Below are 15,476 nucleotides of genomic sequence, written 5' to 3'. Positions count from 1 at the left end.
CCCCTCCCCCGTTCATGCTCTGTCTCTCTCTGTCCCAAAAATAAATAAACGTTGAAAAAAAAAAAAATTTTTAAAAAAAATAAAAAAAAAATAAAAAAAAAAAAGAAACCCCCAGCTGGGTGGGCTAGATGTTCCTCCTTTCAGATCTAACCTTCCACCATGATGAGATCACTTCAGGATGGCTCCATCTCAAGTCTCCTCTTGTGGCAAGTCAGCTTCCTGGACCTCCTGTCTAGAGCCTGAGTCTTGGATCCCATTCTTCATAGGCTCATTCCTGACCAGTTTTGTAGGCTCTTTGTTCATGTCCCTGACCCTTTGTTTCTCTAATCTCTTGGATGGGCCTCTGGATCCCCAAAGCATCTTCTCTTGGCCTTACCTCTACCCTGCCTCCCGCACCCACGTGACTTGCACTGCCTGCCACCCCTCTTCTGTTGGTATCAACCATTCGTGGCCTGCTGTGTTCTGTTATCACCCAAGTCCTTCTCGAAACTTCTCACCTCTTGGAGTGCCCAGATGGCTCAGTCGGTTAAGCGTCCGACTTCGGCTCAGGTGGCTCCTGAGTTTGAGCCCGGCGTCGGGCTCTGTGCTGACAGCCCAGAGCCTGGAGCCTGCTTCGGATTCTGTGTCTCCTTCTCCCTCTGTCCCTCTCCTGCTCATGCGCTCTCTCTCTCTCTTTCTCTCTCTCTCTCTCTCAAAAATAAATAAACATTTAAAAAATATAGGAAAAGAAACTTGTCATCTCTAGAACTCTGACTCAGTTCAGCTCCACTGCTGGGATTAATATCATGAGTTAGAATTTCCTTTGGGGATAGAAGGCAAATAGTTGTGTGATTTGATTGAGTTTGGAAATGGGGACATGTGATTGTTAGCTGTCGAATCACCATAACCGCAGGACAATGAGCAATGGGTGATCTGAGCAAGCACTGACTTCAGTTCCACAAAGGCAAATTTACTTACACTGAATAAAGGCTCATTGAAGAATCGTATTAGTTTTCTCGTGCTGCCTAATAAATGGCCACAAACTTAGTGTCTTAAAGTAACACCCACCTGGGGCGCCTGGGAAGCTCAGTCGATTAGTGTCTGACTTCAGCTTAGGTCACGATCTCGAGGTTTGTGAGTTCAGGCCCCGCGTCAGGCTCTGTGCTGACAGCTCAGAGCCTGGGACCTGCTTCAGATCTCCCTCTCTCTCTGACCCCTCCCCACTCATGCTCTGACTCTCTCTCAAAAATAAATAAATATTAAAAAAAAATTTAAAAAGAACACAGATACAGTGATAAACATAATACAACCCAAATGTTTATAGAGCGAACAGAATGATGGTATCCCAGTTTTTTAAGCACAGGGTTATTAACCACCACGTGTCAGATTCTGAGTCATTCCCCCAGCAGTGAGCTCACACTCCTAAGATGATGACTTTTTGAAGTATCCACTGGATACTTGGGATGTCCATAGGAGCATCCATTGGGGATGGTCATCAGATAGATGGTTATCTCAATAATGAGAGATGAGGAAATCAAAGAACTTAGAAAAAAAGATTACAATAAATGCTTTAAACAAAGTTCACTTGCATTTCCTTAACCCAAGATTTCTCAAGAACAGTCAAATCCCATCAGTAAAAAAAAGCCAACTGGGGGTGCCTGGGTGGCTCAGTCGGTCAAGCGTCTGACTTTGGCTCCGGTCATGATCTCGTGGTTCATGAGTTCGAGCCCCGCATTGTGCTGTCTGCTGTCAGCACAGTGCCCAGATCTTCTGTACCCCTCTCTCTGCCCCAATTTACGCATTCTCTCTCTCAAAAAATAAACATTAAAAAAAGAAAAGGCCAAATGAATCTCATTTGCATTTGGGTAGTTAACATTTTTTTTTTTTATGCTTGTTTTTGAGAGAAAGACAGAGTGTGAGCAGGAGAGGGGCAGAGAGAGAGGGAGACACAGAATCTGAAGCAGGCTCTAGGCTCCCGGCTCCAAGCTGTCATCACAGAACCTGATGCAGGGCTCGAACTCATGAACTGCAAGATCGTAACCTGAGCCGAGGTCTGACACTTGACCCACTGAGCCACCTAGATGCCCTTAGGTAGTTAACTTCTTAATATAAAAGAAGAAGTCACCAAGACCTGAACTAGGCACAGTGTCTAGTACATGGAAGGCATTAATTTAAAACCTGTGAGGTTGGAGACCACTTCCATGCAAAGCTGCCTTGAGCGGGACCCTTGGACAAAGTCCTGAGAACTTTGGGCAAAAAAGAGAGAAGATCATTAGTCTCATGATTTGGAGCAGAGTAAAGGTAAGGAGCACCTAGTAAGTGAAACCTAGAACATAATTATGAGTCTGATTCTGATTCAGAGGGAATCTTTGAGATTCCTAAACAGAGGAAGTAGACGGGTTAATGGTGTTGAAACAGCAGCCCAGAGATAGCAATAAAGCAGAACATGAACTAGTGGACAGAGTGAGGCCAGGATGGGGGAGAAGTTACAGCGATAATGTGGACATTTCGTTCTTTGCTTGTTGAAACAATGGTCTGGGTCCAAGGCCAGCACAGAATGTTCTCTGAAGCATCTCTCGAGTAGCAGTCGTGGACTGGTGTTAATATAACCGTCATTTCTGGTCCAGTCTGTCCTGTGAACAGAGGCAAGTATTAGAGTGGGTGATTGTTGCAGTTAGGACAGTGCGTAAGGCTCTGTGAAGTTTCAGTGTGTGGCTGGAGACGCACACATATTTAGCTAGCACAGACAGAACAGGAACTCTGGGTCTGGCCTCAGTAGATAATCGAATGGATGCTATTTATTGTGTCTCTCCTGTGTGCAAAACGCTGTGTTTTGCATCTCATTCAGTTTTCAAAGCAATCCTTTGGCAGTGGGACCTTCGGACCCATTGTACAGTTGAGGAAACTGAGGCTCCGAGAGAGGTTGCTGTTTGATTTGGGATGGTTGTCTCTGTATACTTTTCCCATAGCTTGTCCATTAAATTCAAATCATCTGTGTATGTGTCTGTCACCCACCCCAGACTGTCAGGTCACGAGAAGAGGGCCTCTGTCTTATTTTGCACCCAGCACAGGCAATACACGCTGTTGAACTGGATTGCCTGCCTGCAAAGCATGTGCTCTTGACGTCCAGCAGGTGTGCTAACTTCCCAAACTTAGTAGCCATAAGAACATTGGAAAAATGTGGCAGGGACACAGGGCCTGGAGGCAAGGACAGTGCTGAATTTTAGAAGGCCTTCTAGAGATGACCTATGTTGACTTCAGAAGAAGTCATTCTTAAAATTCTCCATTCATGCAAATTCTTTTTTTATGTTTATTTACTTTTGAGAGTGAGAAAGAGTGTGAGTGAGGGGCACAGAAAGAGGGGTACAGATGATCCGAAGCGGACTCTGCTGAAAGCAGAGAGCCCGATGCAGGGTCTCGAACCCACGAGCTGAGATCATGACTTGAACCAAAGTTGGAAGCTTAACTGACTAAGCCACCCAGGCACCCCTCTTTTTTTTTAACTTTATTTATTTATTTTGAGGTGGGGGTGCGTGTGGTCAGGGGAGGGGCAGAGAGAGAGAGAGAGCAGGAGAGAGAGAATCCCAAGCAGGCTCCGAGCTCCCATACCAGAGTCCGACACAGGACTCGAACTCACCAACCGTGAGGTCACGACCTGAGCCGAAATCAAGAGTCAGACTCTCAACCAACTGAGCCACTCAGGCACCGATTCATGCAACTTCTTGTTGATGGTGAGAAGCTGGACTCCATGAACAACACTATTGTTACAAAGACACTGGTCTAGAAATTCTTTCTCTAACTTCCTCTCCCCTCCACCTCCCAGAGCCCGCAGAATCACAAGGGAAACTGGGCAATTAGTTATCACACATATCCTGTGTTCCTGGTGTTACTGCTTGGCACCAGGTAACAGAAAGCGATGGGGCACAGGCCCATGGAACTCACAGATTAGCCGACAGTAACGGAAGGCGTGACAACAGTGAGGAACGGGGGCTATGGGCATACATGCTCCAAATTAGTCTTTCAAGTTGGAGAAAGTACAAAGGACATTAAGAGGCCTAAAGGCAGCGTGGTGAGGCAGGCTTCCACTGGGAAAGGATTGTGTGTGAGGCCTGAAGCCAAGTGCTGAGCAAGAGCGTGGCAGAGAGGCAGGGTCGCACAACCAAGATGGCAGGGAGGAAGACGCGGAGGAGGAGAACGGTAAGAACCAAGGATGTGGGGCGGGTGGAGGCCTTGTAAACCATATTAACATCCGTAGCCTTCTCCCTAAGGGCAGCGAGAAGCCCTGAGCGTAGAGGAGCAGCAGGATAGCCATGCCTGCCTCTCTGGGCAGCGGAGTGGACCGTGAACTGAAGGAGGCAAGAGCAGTTGTAGGGAGACCAGTTAGGAGATGAACGCCCCGGTCTGGGAGGGTTAACGAGACCATCCCGGGAAGCACCACTGTCACATTCGTCACCAGGTTGACTCTCTGCCGAGTGGAAGCTACTTGGCGTCCGTCCCAAGTCTGGACACCCCCTGAGAGCAGAGAGAGGTGGACAGTGGTCTGGCCTTGACTCCCCTTGAAGCTTATCTGGTCAGACTGTCTCCTCCACTGCATTGCACTCATGTTGGCTTTCTTTCACCTTCATGAGTGCCTTGAGTTCTTTTCCTTTTTTTCCCCCTTGCAACAGGACCTTAATAAATGATGTGTACTTCTACCCAGACCACCCTTTCTTCCTGCTCTGCTCACTCCCCCCTCGTTAGCTGTCCTGCCTCCAGCTTTCTCGTCAAATGTCATTTCCTCAGAGCAGCCCGCCCTGTCCCCCAAGAATAGGTCAGGCCCCTGTCATGCTTGTTCAAAGACATCCTGTGTTTCTCCTTCCTAATGTGTATCTCTGTTTTCACATACAGTAAAACTCAGACTGGGAGTAACTTGTTCTGTGAGGGTTCTGCAAGATGAGCAAACATTTCTAATAAATTTGAACCTGATAAATGAGCGATATCTTGCAATATGAGTAGTAGATGATGCCGAATATCACGTGATCACAAGTGAGCCAATGGTTCTCTCTCTCTCTCACTATGGCATTGTGGGTGATCGTCTCTCATGCTCAGATGCTCCGTCTCAGGCCACAGTGTTTGGCAGAAATCAGTGATTTTTCAGAAGGCTGGAAGGTGCCCACAACTGGCACTAGTGCATTTTTTGTCACTTCAAAGCACCTATGGACAGACAGTCCTTTGCTTTTCCACACAAGAGTAAGCTTAGGAATGCTTTGCTTCATTCTAAGTCATTGGACAGATTCCTTGTTAAAGTTTCACGAAGAGAAAAAGATTCCATTGAGCCAATAGATAGTAATGATTCCATTAGGGATAAAGTCTTCCTACATAATAACCCTCCTCTCTCTTGTCTCCCTCATAACAGCCATGAAGGTTTTCAAAAGTAATTACAGGTTAATTTGTTTATTTTTCTTTGTATTTTGTATTTTCTTTATTCTTTTGTATTATATCACAGTATTGTAATTGCTTTCATATGATTTTTTTTGGGTTGTGGAATGAATCATCTGAGTTCCCATTATTTCTTATGAGGAAATTCACTTTGATATACAAGTGCTTTGGATTAGAAGCATATTTCTGGAATGAATGATGCTTTGCAAACCAGGGTTTTACTGTATTATGTTTATTTGTTGCTATATTTCAAAAAAATCTTTCAGTAGCAAATGAATGAGACACTACTCAAGTTAGCCTGAGCACAAAAGAGGTAGCAGGAGGGATGCAATGGTTCATGTAACAGAGAGGCTGGCACAGGGTCAGCATGAGCAGGACCAAGATGGCAGGCACATTCTCACTGGTGTGAGAGTGGCAGAGGGGCAGGTCCCAGAGAGAGGAAAGGGGGAAGCCCAGGACCTGAGGACCTAGGGGGACAGTGGTAACTTGGGGACAAAACCCCTGTGACTGAGGACATATATTGAGGGGGCAATGTAACACCATGGTTAAGATCTTGAGTTCTGGAGGCAGATTGTCCAGATATCAATTCCACTTGCCTCTGATTGCCCATGTGATTTTGTTCAAGTTACCCCACCTCCCCATGCCTCAGTTTTCCCATTTGTGTGACAGTCCTTGCAATGTTAGGAAAATCAAATAAAGCAACAAGCCTGAAGCTTTTCTACACAGCCCCTTACACAGAGAAACAATAAATGAATGCTCACGGCAGCCGCAGCAAATCATAGCACTAATCAGCAACAGAGGAAACAGAGGCACAAATGCCTGGTTCCATACGCCTGGAACCTCTTCTCCCTCCTCTACATGCAGCTAGAACTTCCACGCCTCCTTCAGGTCTCAGCTCACACATCCCTTCCTCGAGGTGGGGACTCCCCCTCTTCTGATAAGTAGGCAAATGACATTTGGTCTGGGAACTAAGGGCAGAGGCTGAGTCTTCCTGCCGGCAGTTCAGCTTGGAGCCTCACATAGAAATAGACTCAGACTCAGAGGGAAGTTACATTACCGTCACTAAGGGACCCAGGCCGGTGGTGTCACCAAAAGAACACATCCTGAATACGGTTGTCTGTTCTAAGGTCCCACGAGGTGGAATTTTAACAGGCTAGGGCTCTTCTGAGCAGGAATGGTGTGGGATCCCAGCACCAGAACCTACTGAATAGATACACTGGGATTGAGTTTGGGTAAGTGCTTGCCTTTGCTTGTTGTCGTTTGAGAGGAAAGTGGAATGTGGACAAATGTTTTTTTGTTGTTGTTGTTTTTTCCCACTCACTAATCCAGAAGGCATATCTTTTTTTTTTTTTTTAATTTTTTTTTTCAACGTTTTTTATTTATTTTTGGGACAGAGAGAGACAGAGCATGAACAGGGGAGGGGCAGAGAGAGAGGGAGACACAGAATCGGAAACAGGCTCCAGGCTCCGAGCCATCAGCCCAGAGCCTGACGCGGGGCTCGAACTCACGGACTGCGAGATCGTGACCTGGCTGAAGTCGGACGCTTAACCGACTGCGCCACCCAGGCGCCCCTCTTTTTTTTTTTTAAGTGTATTTATTTATTTTGAGAGAGAGAGAGGGAGAGAAAGCACGAGTGGGGGAGGGGCAGAGAGAGAGGGAGAGAGAGAATCCCAATGGTTCTCAGCTGTTGTTTTCAGCATCATGTCCTGCTTGCTCTCAGTGAAAACAGAAGTTGAATTTTACTTGGCACTCTTGAGGCTAGCTTTGTTCCCAGGGCTGGGAGAGGGGGTAGGAGTGCCCTAGACCCAGGGTGGGGTGGCCATAGGGGACCAACGTGGACTACTGGATAAGCAGCGCTCTGACTCCTCCCTCTAATCAAGTGTGGCTCCTGAGACTTTGGGTGGAGTCTCATGTGTTTGCAACTGACAAGAACCTGGCCTATCTGACATCAGTCTGGGCAGTGACAGAATTCAACACCAGGGTTTCTCACTGAAGGTGTGGCTTATCAGGCTGTCAACCAGGCTGGTAAATCCCCCAATATGCAATTCTTACAGCATCGGTGGGGTCATCTGTCAGTCATATAGCCACATCGTTGGGCCCAGGCTGAATTCACTCTCGGCTAATAGCTGTCTTGGATTTTTCTGTCCAATGAGTCCTCCTGAGCAGACGCTGAGGTAATTGGAGGGAAACAGGGCTGGGAGGCACACCGGGGATGTCACATTCTCTTTCCAAAGTTGGAGGACAAGAGCCCATAAGACCAAGTTCTCAAACTTCGTGGATGTAAGCATGATCCCTAGGATTTGTTAAAAATGGAGATGCTTGGGTTTCACGTCGAAACTAGTGAATCTGAATTTCTGAGGATGTGGTCCAGGAATCTTCCTTTTATTTTTTATTTTTATTTTTTTAAATTTTTTTTTTCAACGTTTTTTATTTATTTTTTTTGGGACAGAGAGAAACAGAGCACGAACGGGGGAGGGGCAGAGAGAGACGGAGACACAGCATCGGAAACAGGCTCCAGGCTCCGAGCCATCAGCCCAGAGCCTGACGCGGGGCTCGAACTCACAGACCGCGAGATCGTGACCTGGCTGAAGTCGGACGCTTAACCAACTGCGCCACCCAGGCGCCCCAGGAATCTTCCTTTTAAATAACTTTCCTAGGTGGTCCATATTCTTAAGATCTGGGCACCCTATTCTAAGAAACAATAATGTAGAGGCCCTTCTGCTGCAGCAAGTAGAAATGCATTTCTCATCTTACAGCGATTGGATGAAATCTTCTACTGTTGGGCTCACTCATGATGGCCTGGAGGTGGCCATAAAGAGTTTGGGAGAGATGTGGTCAGCAGATTGTGCAATAATTGATAAAAATGAGCGGGGTGGGGTGGCGTAGCAGTCAAGTAAAGCACGCCAGAGGCCCCAGGCACCTCTGTTGCCATTGGTGAGCGAGCTGTCAGCACACAGGCCCTTGTGCAGTGCCCAGCCGTACCTGTGTCAGCGTGTTAGGACGCTGTCTCGTACCTGGATGCTGGAATCCCCAATAGCAAAGTGAAATACTCAAGGATCTCCAGCAAAGACGATGGCGACATTGACCTTCATTTTAAGTAAAGCCCTCCTGGGGCACCCGGATGGCTCAGTTGGTTGAGCGTCTGACTCTTCATTTTGACTCAGGTCATGATCTCACAATTTGTGGATTCAAGCCCCGCATCAGGCTCTGTGCTGACTGCATGGAGCCTGCTTAGGATTCATCCTCTCTCCCTCTCTCTCTCTCTCTCTCCCCTGTCCTCTCTGCTCCTCTACGACTCATGCTGAGTCTCTCTCTCAAAATAAATAGACTTAAAAAATAAAAATAAATTTAAAAAAAGAAACAAAAGGACTAACCGTAAAAGAACATTATAAAAAAAAAAGTAAAAAAGAAAAATCCTCCTAAGATCCCATATAAGCCCATTGCTCTTGCTACAGTGCTATGTTTGATTGACGCCTTTCTCATAATCATTGGCTCCCTCCTGCTGGCCCGCTAGATCAACAAAGAGGGGCAGACTCAGCATTGCTGTTCACATCAGTGGTATCTTGGTGTTCCTGCCAGGGTTTTACCACCTGTGCGTTGCCTACTATGCATCCAGAAGCTACCGGGGTTATCCCTAGGATGACATTCCAGATTTTGAGGACTGGCACCCATCTTCAATCCTGCAGAGAAGAGTTACAGATGGGACTGAGCCCAGCTTTAAGATATTGAGCAGAAACTGTGGCAAAGGGCTAAGGAATTCTACCATTTGAAGATGTTAATCAAAAGAATGGCCAGATTTTATAGGTCCATCCTCCAGATGTGAACTGGGCTTATAATTACAAATGAACTCATTATTAGGACATGCTGTATTTTTCATCTCCTAGCCCTGGCAAAAGCTGAGAAATTTTTCCACATGAATATGTATCTTGGAAGAGTAGCAGAGTTAGTGGTATGGGAAAGCAGGAGGTAAATCTGTAGTGGAAAGTGGAAAATAGTGGAAACTGCTACCATCCTGTTTAGAGTTGAGCCTTTCTTTTACACAGTCCTTATAGTCAGTTTGTCCTAGTAGCAAATGGAAGAATTCAGTATGCCAAACTTCATATTCCTAGTAATGTATTTTGAAAATGTCAGAGTATCTTAACCTCTGCATTCACCTCTAACTTTGTGTTCTGATGGAGGACCTGGGCAAAATTGAGTGTCAGCATGGGGGCATCTGTAAGATCTTTTTTACCTGCTCTCTTATTAACAGCAATCAGCAACTTTTTAAAATTTTTATTTCATTTATTTTTCTAAGAATTAAAAAATTAATTTTTTTAATGTTTATTTACCTTTGAGAGAGAGAGAGAGAGAGACAGAGCGTGAGTGGGGAGGGAGCAGAGAGAGAGAGGGAGACACAGAATCCGAAGCAAGCTCCAGGCTCTGAGCTGTCAGCACAGAGCCTGATGCAGGGCTCAAACCCACGAACCACGAGATCATGACCTGAGCCGAAGTCGGACACTTACCTAACTGAGCCACCCAGCACCCCAGAATTAAAAAAAAATTTAATGTTTTAAATTTTTTTTGGAGAGAGAGACACAGAGAGAGAGTGGGGGAGGGATAGAGAGAGGGAGAGAGACGGAATCTGAAGCAGGCTCCAGGCTCTGGGCTGTCAGCACAGAGACCGAAGTGGGGCTTGAACTCATGAACCACAAGATCATGACCTGAGCTGAAGTCGGATGCTTAACTGACAGCAACCCAGGTGCCCCAATTTTTTTTTAAGAATTAAAAGAAAAATGTTTATTTATTTATTTTGTGACAGAGAGAGAGTGGGGTAGGGGCTAGAGAGAGATGGAGAGAGAGAATCCCAATCAGGTTCCACACTGTCAGCACAGAGCCCAAAATGGGGCTAACTCCCACAAACTGTGAGATCATGACCTGAGCAGAAATCAAGAGTCAGATGCTTAACCTACTGAGCCACTCAGGTGCCCCCAGGACTTTTTTAAACCTCAGAGTAAAGTTTCTAATAGGTAAACACTGTCTGTTCACCATTCCTTGGACAGCTTTGCTGTGGCCCACCAGTAAGTTGGCCAGCATATAATTTGGGTCATTTTGTTCTTTGTAGATCAGGGTGTTCTGTATATCATGACTTTAAGGACTGAACTTATGGCCATTTCCTAAGGGAAAAAAAAAAACAACACAGGGGTGCCTGGGTGGCTCAGTCGGTTAAGCGTCCGACTTCAGCTCAGGTCATGATCTCACAGTTTGTGAGTTCAAGCCTCGCGTTGGGCTGTGTGCTGACAGCTCAGAGCCTGGAGCCTGCTTCAGATTCTGTGTCCTCTCTCCCTCTGCCCCTCCCCTGCTCACACTCTGAGTCTCTCTGTCTTTCAATAATAAATAAACGTTAAAAAAATTTTTAAAAATATGGATAAGTGGTTATTATTTAGAGATGATAAAAGCCCGTTGTTAGCACCTTGTATTACGATGTCACTGCTGAAGTTCGCAAGACTCAGCCCGGATCCCCTGGAGGACCAGTCTGCCTTAGTTTAATTCTGTTTCCTGGCTTGTAGAAAGTGGCATATTCAAATATTCAAAAGAAATTAAATGTCAGACTCTAAAAAGAGAGGGATAAGATGGATAAATGCTCAGGGTGGATAATTGCTGGACTCTTCAGACAGACTGGGGCTGAGGTCAATGAATTACTGGTGAGTTGCAGCTACTATCCTGGTTGATCAATGGCCACCCACATAGGCATGGGCAGCCAGTCAGGGACAGGGACAGAGGTCAGGACAGGAAGAAGGGCTGACACTGAAGGTCATGAACACATAGGGATGATGTCCAGCAGCCCTTGATATGCCGACAGGACTGTGCTTCTGAGAGGTGGCCTCATATCTGGGGTGACTCTGGCCACTTTATCTGTCCACACCTGGGAGACTCCTGTAAGCTATTAAAGATCCTCAGAAGAGGGGCACCTGGGTAGCTCAGTCAGTTAAGCATCCTACTTCGACTCAGGTCATGATCTCATGGTCTTTGTGAGTTTGAGGCCCTCATCGGGCCCTGTGCTAACAGCTCTGAGCCTGAAGCCTACTTTGGATTTTGTGTCTCCCTCTCTCTCTGCCCCTTCCTCCCTCACACTCTGTCTCTTTCTCTCTCAAAATAAATAAACATTTTAAAAAATTTAAAAAAGAAAAGATCCTCAGAACAGATTTCCTGCTCGGAGTTACCAATTACATCCTCAGCATTTTGAGAAATATCGGTTTCTGTGCCAGAATTGCTGTACGTTATCTGGGTGGGCTGGTTTGGGATGTACGGGGGGAGACTGTCAGTGGGTGGAAGCCAGTTCTTAAGAATCCGAATCTTTCTCATCTCTTGCTCCTAGAGAGCTAAGGGTCGGGGCCCTGACAACTTCAGGAAATGGGATAACAAAGGAAAGAAACAGATACTTTTACAATGACCCAAGATTTCTGACTTGTGATAAGGTGATGAGTAAAATGATGGCACCATACCAGCGAGGGAGACTGTGCCAAGAGAAAATGATCAGAATTTGGTGACCGAGTTGCTGCCTTCTCCTTTGCATTGTTCAGGGAAGTAAAGAGAGGCTAGACCAAAAAAATACACAGTGGGAGGATCTGGAAATCTCCCGGCTAAAAGAATTCTCTTCTGCATACTTGTATGATTTTGAGATGCATTTGAGCTCACAAGTTTCCTTTGTATAATGGGAGTACCCCAAGAATGTGTTCTTGCTCTAAGTAGATTACTTCCACCAGTCCCACCCCTCCTAAAATCTCCAAGAGAGCGGCTGACTGACAGAATGTGAATGCCGGGTGAGTTGCACAAACAGGCAATGGTGGCTTATGATGCATTTTGAGGGAGGAGTATGGAGAATTTGCAAATTCAGAAGGTTGCCTAGGGTGCCAGCCTGTGTCTGGGGGGCAAGTGGGGAAGAAGGAAGGGGCCATCTGCCTGTGTTCCGGCAGCTCCCTGCTTTCTCCATAGGGCTCCCTCCCTTCTCCCACTGCCTTTTGGCTGAGCCTACTCCCACTCATTCTTTAGGATCCAGTTTAACCACACCTCCTTCCCAGACTCGCCCAAGGAGACTTGGCAGCTCCATCCTTTGGGCCCTTGTGGTTGTTTATATACATATTTCACTCTGATCTGTTTATAGCTACATTTCTCCCACAGACCATGAATTCTTTGAAAGCAGGGATCATATATTCATTTAGCATCTCACATAGTACACGATAGGATTCAATAACTATTGACATGAGGGGTGCCTGGGTACCTCGATCGGTTAAGTGTCCGACTCTTGATTTCCGAGCAGGTCATGATCTCACGGTTCTCTCTTCTCTCTGCCCCTCCCTCGCTTGTGCTCTCTCTCTCTCAAAAATAAGTAAACATTAAAAATAAATAAATAAAATGACACACTCTTTTATTCCAAAAAAAATCTAAACACATGGCGATTATAGTGATTATGCCTATTATCCACCATTTTAAAAAGATACAGAAAAACTCTTCTTTATCTATAGTATATTTTACTTAATTTAGTTTTCTCTTCACACTTATAAGTCCATTCCACATTCTCACCCCTCAGGATTATATCTTAATTTCATGTATTTCTTCTCTCCTCCTCCTCTTCTTCTCCTCCTTTTTTTTTTTTTAATTTTAGTGACAGAGAGAGCACAAGTGGGGGAGAGGGGCAGAGAGGGGGGCGTGGAGGGAGAGAATCTTAAGCAGGCTCCACACTCAGCATGGAGCCTGAAGCAGGGCTCGATCCCTGCACCCTGGGATCGTGACCTGCGCCGAAATCAAGAGTCACACACTCAAGCGACTGAACCACCTAGGAGCCCCCTAAGAATGTTTTTGCCAGTAATAAGTAGATGGGTCAGAAGGTGTTTTGAACTTTTCAGTTCTTTGAACTCCTTCTAATTTATAACCTCATTTAGTGATCTTAAGTTCATACTTTATTGAAAGCAATTATTTGGAAATCATCTGACTTGCGAAAGAATTCATTACACAGCCAATTAGAAGTATACACTTTCACAATACAGCCCGGTATTTGAAAATGATAAAAAACTGACAGAGATTCCCTGAAGTTTCTACACCCTGGAATAGTGCACCTTTTAAGGGATCTCAGTAAATGAGAGAGTTATGCCCTTTCTTTTGCAATGTGGAAAATATGTGGCTATTCTGACGCAGTTCAGAAATGAAACAGAGAGACCCCTTGACCGCATTCCCTCACCAGTAAGTCAGCTTCAAGACATAATACAGATGCAAGTTGAAGATTCTTGAAATATGTGGGCTTAAAACGATCTAAGTGTGTACCTAGCCCTCGAAAATTCCCTGGGGGATACACATCTTAGTTTGCAGGCCACTGATAAACATTTTTACATAGTCTTATTGAAATTGGTGTGAGAGACAAGTCTGCTCACGCTAGGCCTTTGTTGGGACTCTGTACCATCTACACCCCCCAGGGGGTCTAGAACTGTAACCTGTATGGTAAGAACAAAACAGCTAGTCCTCTTGGTTGGTTGATTATTGTAGATGGCTGCTCTGATCCTTTATATTCTCTTCTTCCATATTTTCTTCGCAGTGGTGGCAACCTTAATGTCAGTTTTGGGGTACAGATGTGGAGCCTGTATACTGACTAAGGGAAATATGCCCCACTTAAAAATAATGAGTAAGACTGGAAAAACATGAGAAATCTTTAGAGTATGGTAAAGGAAAAAAGCAAAATATGTAGTTGTATGAAAATTATGATTTCAATTATACAAACCCACATAAACTTCTGGACAACGCTGTTAGTAAACAAGCAAAAATGAAGTTGCGATGTGTGTGTGTGTGGGGGGTGTGTGTGTGTGAAATGACTGTCTTTTAGAATAACGATTACAGGGGCACCCAGGTGGCTCAGTCAGTTAAGCATCTGACTTCAGCTCAGGTCATGATCTCATGGTCCATGGGTTCGATCCCCACGTGGGTTTGGCTCTGTGCCGGCAGCTCCGAGCCTGGAGCCTGCTTCCGATTCTGTGTCTCCCTCTCTCTGCTCATCCCCTGCTTGCACTCTTGTCTGTCTCTCAAAAATAAACATTAAAAAAAATAAAAATAAATAAATACTGATTACATTTGTGAGGCTGGGGTCAGAGAATCTGTCTAATCTGTCTAATTCACTTTCCCCCAGTGGTACCTGAGGAATTGGGTGCCAGTTTAAGTTCCCCAAAACAAAGTGTTCAAGAGACGGATGGTCAGTTTTTCAAACACGAGTTCCGCATCGCATTTCACTATGGGTGCTACTTCCCAAACACACTTCCACTCTTCCTCAACCTAGTTTAATGCATCCCAGGTCTTAACGTCACAAATTTGACAAGTTTACTTCCTGTTGTATGATATATGGACTCTTCATACCAACTTTTTAGCTTCCCTTCATTTCCTGGTTTTAGTGTTCCAAGAGTTGAAGAGCTCAACCTCGTTGACTTAACACTGCTCTGAAATCTTACCCCCTTCGTAACTTTTTATTTTTTAGAGCCCATATTTTAAAAAAAGAATAACTTATGATTGGCAGGTCCCCAAACCAATCTTTTTCTCAAATTTGCGTTTCCTGCGTTATTTTGTTTTGTTTTTCCGAGATCTAACTACGAGCTCGGTGTATTTCCACCAAGAGTATTTATGGGTGTGAGAGGGTAGTAATAGTCACCATCCTTCTGGAAATTCTGTCCGTGGGACCCAAAGGTCCCTCGCGCATCCAGCCCCCGGCAACCTGGCGAGCGGAGGACCCCGCGACCTCGCCGCACCACCCCCACCGACCGGGACACCTTGGCCTCGCCCCCTCGTGGCGCCCCGCCCACTTCGGCGTGCCTCACGCTGATGCGTCCTCCGCCGGGTCGCGGCCCCGCCCCCTCCGCGCCGCCCCGCCCCTCCCCGCCCCTACGCGGCTGCTCGCGGCGGCCGCCGCCCTCCCCCGGCCCAATGGCGCGGCTGCCGCGTCAGTGATGTGAAACCTGGCTCAGGCTCGTCCGGCCCCCGGCCCGCAGCCCATTACACCATCCGCCGCGGCATCCGCTGCAGCTGCTGTAGCCCGCGCAGCCAGGGAGGGCGGGAGGCGGCTCGGC

This window comes from Lynx canadensis, chromosome A1 (genome assembly GCF_007474595.2).
Source record: "Lynx canadensis isolate LIC74 chromosome A1, mLynCan4.pri.v2, whole genome shotgun sequence".
In the NCBI taxonomy this organism is placed as follows: Eukaryota; Metazoa; Chordata; class Mammalia; order Carnivora; family Felidae; genus Lynx; species Lynx canadensis.
Note: the sequence above shows the minus strand (reverse complement) of the source record.